A 6,700-nucleotide genomic window follows, 5' to 3' on the forward strand; every position below is an offset into this window, starting at 1 on the left:
TCGCAATAAATGTTTTTGATATGTTCCCAAGTCTCTTCAACTTTTTCTTTTACCTCATTTTCTGATTGCTTAGTGTTGCCATGATTTTCTTCTTCCTTTAACAGCTCAAATCTGTTTTTCAACTCGATTGAAAATTCTTGTCTGCACTCTTTGGCTTTTAACTTAGCAATGTCATAGCTTATTCTTTTATGTCCCGTCTTCTTTGGTGATTTTCTTAATTTTAGTTTTAATATTGCAAGAATCAAGTAGTGATCTGATCCAACGTCGGCACCTCTCATCGCTCTTACGTCTCTTAGTGAGCTCCTGAACTTGTTATTAATTGCAATATGATCTATTTGATTCTTTGTTCTTCCGTCTGGTGAGGTCCATGTACATTTATGTATCTCTCTATGCTTGAATCTACTCCCACCTATGTTCAAACTATTTAGTTCGCACAGGGAAACAAACAGTTCTCCATTTTCGTTCCTCTCGCCCGGTGATTCGTTTCCCATGGAGGTTTCATCATCACTAATCCGTTTTCCAACCTTAGCATTAAGGTCTCCCATAAGAATTATCATGTCATGTTTTGGAACTCGATTTAAAACACATTGTAGTTGATCATAAAATGTCTCCTTTTCCTCCTCATCAGCATCATTCGTTGGTGCATACACTTGAATAATTGATAGTTTAATATATTTTGAATAAAATCGTGCTCTTAAAATTCTTTCACTGATTGGTTCCCATTCCAAAAGACTCTTCGCTGTTTCTTTATTAATGATTAGCGCCACGCCTCTTTCGTGCTTTTCTTCAGCTCCTGAGTACAAAATGATTTGTTCACTTCCAGTTTTAATCTTGCCAAAACCTGTCCATCTAAGTTCTGATATTCCCAAGATATCCAATTGGTATCTATCCATTTCCATTGATACCTGTCTACTTTTTCCACATTGGTACATAGTTCTTACATTCCAAGCACCAATTCGTAACTTGTGTTTAGGTTTCATCAATGACTTCTTCCGCATCGAAGGCTCCAAATGGCTTTCCCTTCGACACTTCATAGGCGTGATTTCCTCATTCCAGGTTAGATAACTGTCATTTGGAATTTCACAAGTCATTGCTTCCGCTAAGAGAATTTGGCCCGATATGCTTTTGGTTTCTGTAGTCAGGGATGTTTTATGGGGTAGAGGGACTAGCCTTACGACCAACCCTCCTCCTTTATCCAGGCTTGGGACTGGCGCTCGGAATAGCCGAAGCTATCCATGTGGCAGAGTTAATATTATCTTAGTAAGTCATAAAAAGTTGCATAATATGTAAGCTGGAAGATGTGGAGGGAACTTAAGCATTATCTAGCAAATTAAGTATGGATTAATAATTTTTTTTATGCCAAATAGAATTAGATCAAAACCTCAATGAATAGAATAAACAATTTAGCAAAGCCTGATGTATATTAATTAGTTTTTTTTATTTAAATAGTAATTTAAAAGTTTTTACAGGTAAAACTTCTAGTTTTGTATTCTTGACTCGTTTTAGTCTGAATGTGATTTAAAAAAAAAAAGATGCAAAAAATAATATCTCACGTGTTTAAATGGCAATTTTGAACTCACAAATAGGTAGAATTGTATTTTTTGTTCTAAATTTTAAAATCTATTTTTTGGGATTGTCTTTTTTGATCTTCAAAATCACTTCTCTAAACCGCTATGCATTAAGAAGTGTAAATCAAAAAATATAAAGCTTTAAAAACTCTTGTCTTCTGCTGAACACATTTTGGACTGTTTGGGTTTCTTTTGAAAAAAAAAATTTTTTTTTTTTAAATATGTTTTTCATTATTAACTTTTTGAATATCTTCAAATTTTGGTCTAACTCTAACAACTTGGTTTGGATTTAGAGCAACTATTTTAATTATTTATTTTCTTTTGATCATGTTCAATTTAGAGTTAATGTAACATATGAGACAATACCTCACTTTCCCAGACAGCAGTGTCAGATGCTTAAATATTTATAAGTCTAAATTTGCATTTTTTTTTATTAAACCGCAATAACTTCTAAACTTTTAGTTTCATCGATTAGGATTTGATTTCTTTTTTTCCATTTAACATGAACAAATTCATCAGAATCAATACCTCCTTTGTCTAGATAGCAAAATTTCAGTTTTGCCCCACTCTGACTTCTTCTGTGGATTTAAGATAGTGGCAAAGCTAACATCAAATATCAGCATTTTGCTTAAAATAAGACTTTTGTAAGAAATAAATGGTTTCCTCTAAATATTTTCATGTTCACCTATTTTGAAAGAATGTTCCTAGATCCCTAGCTTTGTTCCCTAGTTTTACTAGTTCCCTAGTTTAGTGAGAAAACGAGTTAATATTATGTAAGTACTTATTTTTCCATCCAAGCATAAAAGTTATTTTAACTTTCATTAGCTATGGTCTGATCCTTATAATTAATATCACTAGAAAAAGAAATTCTATATTTATATAAATGAATGTCTATGGGTCTTTTAGAGATTCATAAATCAGCCGTCCGAAAACAATGACATTTGGCATATCAATAGTTTGGAGCACGAAGAAGATCACTGCCAATATTCAAACCATCTATGACGAACTGTTCAAGCAGAATGAGTAAAAAAATCGAAATGGAATTTTCTGATTGGTTAAGCATTACCCATTGTTTTAAATTTAGTTTTCGATAAGTGAATTTTTCAAATATTTTAAAGATGACCTCATTAGTAATATTTATTAGCTTATAGGTCTAATTGTTAAAAAAAAGAACGTAAGCTTATTCTAGTACATTAATATTTAATTATTGTTTAATTGCTTTGTCAGATAAATTTGATGAACATTAATGGTAGCATTTTATTTATTTTTTTAAATTTTACAACTTGATAACTATTCAAATTTTATTCTTGTCTCCTGATATTAGTTAAGTTTCTTTTTTTAAGGTAGAAAAAACACTATTACATTTAAATACAAATTTCATGTTAAATTTTATCTCCAAGGCCTGTGAACAGTTCTTTCTTGGTTTGAATGCTGTGGGGAGCATTGGATATAGCTTTGGTGGCTGTTAAAAAGCTGGCAAATGGTTAAAATTTTGTTATTAAATTTTTATTAAAAAAAAAATTATCTTGCCAGACACTGAAACAATTGCTCCTATAAATGTTTGATTGTCTGGTAATAAAACTCAAAAACATAAGAAAGTGGGATTCTCCAGAAATATGTTTTATTAAAAAGATTTTTTATTTCTAAAGGTTATATTTATATTTTTGTTTAAATTTGTATTTTTATATATCTGTCATTCATTATCTTATGTTTCTCAGCAGGTGAGTGGCACTGATTCGTTTCCAGTATTTGAATCCCAGTCCTTCATCTTCTCCTCCTCCTTCTTCCAGTTCTTCTCAATGTCTTCCTCCGTATCCACACCTCCAGCCAGAGTCAGAAGTAAGTTATTTATTTGTCTTTTTTTTTATTCTAAAGGACTTTTCTTATTCTAATTTAGAAAAAAATTGTTTTTATTTGATTTTTTTTCTTTTTTTTTTTTTTTAATTTTAAATCACGAATTATTATATTACAATTAATTTCACGAATCTTTGGTGGTCAGCCAACAATTGCGATTCAGTATTCAACTAAATTAAAGAGTACTTTTACACTGAAATAATTTATACATTCTATGAGATATTAATCATTAATTTTAATGATGAGGAAAAGCAAACACTTTCTTTTTGAAGTAACAAACTTTTTACATTCTTTATTGTTTTATGACACATTTTCAGTTAATTTTTACATTAAAAAGTTTAACTGAGTTGCCTTAAGTATAGTGGATGAATTAAGAAAGAAACACTCTGAATAGCTTTTGATTTAATGTGATCGGATCTTCACCTTCTAGGACTCAATCTTAATGGTTTGAGGGGATGACATCAAATATGCTGATTAATTAATGTAGACGATATTTGAAATCACATACATAAACATACTTTCTTTTAATAAACATACCTTTTTTTCGATATACTCTAATTTTCAATCCCTAGAATATAGGGTCTTAAAACGTGAAAGGAGTTTTTAAAAAAAATCTGAGTGAAATAAAAAATTCCAATGATAAATCTGTATTTTTTTTAACTGAACAAAATTTTAACCTTGATTAAATGTTTGGCCCAGGGCTACTTAAATCCTTAGTTGTAGGGTACAAATTTTTGTTGCTGTGTTAGTCAGTTATTTGTTTGCTAAAAATTACTTATGTAGAAAAGTTTTAACTAATAATTTTTTTTATAATAGAAAAACTTGACTGATAGTTTTTGTTTTCTTAGAATTAAGAAAGAACTTCAAAAACCTATTTTTTCAAAATAGGTTTTTGAAAAAATAAATGTAAAATTCATCTCGTTGATTAATTTAAAAAGGAAAAAAAAAACTCTTAAAATATTTTTGTTTATTTTGAGTGATCAAAATGCAAGTGAACAATGCAAGTTATTAAAATTGCCTTCCTTACTTTTTATTCAAAATGAACATTATAAAACTTATATAATAAATTTAAAATTTCTTATTTACTGTTTCACTCAGCATGAAACCATCAAACAGTACAATAAAGAGCTTTATTTATGCCTGAAGTTTTTTAATAAGTTTTCAGTCAGTAGCAATAATGCTTAATTATTTAATTAAAAAAAAACATTATAAAAATGTCTTACTAATTTAAGAGGATCTGTTTCAATACTTGGAATTTTAACAAAAGTGAAAAAATACTCTTAATTATTAGTTAAGTAAAAAAATCATTTTATAATTTTTATATATTTGTCTCTGTCTGGTGTATACCATCTACGTAAATTTTTTTTAAACTGCTAATACTGTAAGGAGGGAAAGCAAATATTAAACTATTACCAAGTTTATATATGATTGTAATATGCTTGGATGTGATCAAAGTTATTTATTTATTTAATGATTGATTATTCTACACAATTTTATTCTGTACATATCAGCAACAATTTTTTTTTTGATTCTCTCTGCAGTAGATAAAAGAATTAATTTAAGTTATTCATGGTCCATCTAACATAAGGGCTTAGGTTATGTTACTTACTAATAGCTTAAAATGACTGTTTTTTAAAACTTCTAAGCTAATATGTCATTTTCCTGGCATTCAAAATGTGGTGAATTTCTATTTTATTTTTTTCTTGAGCAAATGTCAATAAACTACCCTGCTATCTGTAAGAAATTAATAAATGTAACTAAATAAATATACAAAAAACATGTATTGATTGTGTTGAAGACTTTAAATTTGGAGAAATTTTTTGGTCCGAATTGTCATGTTTCCTAAGAATCACCCATATACCACCTACGTCATCTACTAATTTTACTAAAACTGCTCATTTATACTAAGCAATAATGTTCCTTTAAAGATTTTTTTCGTGGGGAAACTTATTATCCCAGAGTGTTTCTCTTTAAGCTGAAATGGTCATTAATGCTAATGTTGGGTAATTGATTTTCAGCAATTTTTGTCAGAAGAAATTTCTCTTGTGCATAATATTTTTTATTCTGATTATGGGATTGCTAACCTATAGAAGTAATTAAGTAGTAAGAAAAAGTTAATTTTGAGAGTTTATGTATAGTAATTTTATATTCAATTTGTCAAGCTTTATGGACATTACTTATTTTTATGAAAATAAAAAGTACATCATAAATGTAATTTTTTTATTACTTTTGATGAATATTTTTAATGTAATTCAACTGTTTTAATTATTTTGAAACAATTTAAAATTTTTCTTAATAGAAAAATGGATAATCACATGCTATTTTTAATTTTTTAAAAAAATATCATTCAATATAAATATTTTACATCACAACATCTACAATAACAATCTCTTATTTTAATTCCAATCTAAAAGTGTCTATTTATCAGGGTGGCCATCCACCTTGAAAACCTGGAATTATTAGGCAATTTTTTTATACTGGAAAAATCAGGGAAATTTGGATAAAAACCTGGAAAAATCAGGGAATTTTAAAGAAAAGATGGAAATTTTTTCTTTCATAATTTTTTTAATTTCACTAATTTAAATTATTTACTAATTTTCTTAATTTAAATTATTTAATTCATTATACCCACTCTTTTTAGACAGAAATGTATCTCCAAACAGTTGAAATATCATCTACTTAACGATACTTTGCTTGCATCAAAATTTGCTCCATTACAGCTCTGCTAAACTAGAAAGCCACATAAAATTACATTTTCCCACTGTTGCTAAACGAATGTAGATACCTTTGACCACTATGGGACTGTGCAATTTAGGAGAGATTGTGGTGGAGGTGGAAGAAGGGATTAGGATATTAGCTTCTGTTTTTAAATTCTGTCCTTGGGCTGAATCCATTTATGGCTCGANCATAAAATTAAATTTTCCCACTGTTGCTAAACGAATGTAGAAACCTTTGACCGCTATGGGACTGTGCAATTTAGGNTGACCACTATGGGACTGTGCAATTTAGGAGAGATTGTGATGGAGGTGGAAAAAGATTTAGGATATTAGCTTCTATTTTTAAATACTGTCTTTGGGCTGAATCCATTTACGGAAAACTTAAAGAGTTTTTAAGGAATATTTCAGTTAATTTATAGTCTCTACATCTAGGTTTCTAGGCTGTAGATAATATAAACAAATTTTAATTATTTGTTTATGTTTACCTATAGTTGAGAAAACCATATTTAGTAATTATTTACATTTAAGGCCAAGTGATATCTAATGAGAGAATGCAGGGAT

At 28.8% G+C, this 6,700-nt stretch overlaps 1 long non-coding RNA gene across 1 annotated transcript in view; it reads left to right on the forward strand.

The window, feature by feature from the left end:
• The window catches only part of LOC122272619 (uncharacterized), a 21,798-nt gene extending 15,479 nt beyond the window's left edge, over nucleotides 1-6,319 (forward strand). Inside the window, exons 4-5 of the long non-coding RNA XR_011636013.1 lie at nucleotides 3,287-3,407; nucleotides 6,064-6,319. This is a non-coding gene — a long non-coding RNA (uncharacterized lncRNA). The remainder of the gene's footprint in view (nucleotides 1-3,286; nucleotides 3,408-6,063) is intronic.
• The last annotated feature ends 381 nt before the right edge of the window (nucleotides 6,320-6,700 follow it).

This window comes from Parasteatoda tepidariorum, unplaced genomic scaffold, assembly GCF_043381705.1.
Source record: "Parasteatoda tepidariorum isolate YZ-2023 unplaced genomic scaffold, CAS_Ptep_4.0 HiC_scaffold_60, whole genome shotgun sequence".
Lineage (NCBI taxonomy): Eukaryota > Metazoa > Arthropoda > Arachnida > Araneae > Theridiidae > Parasteatoda > Parasteatoda tepidariorum.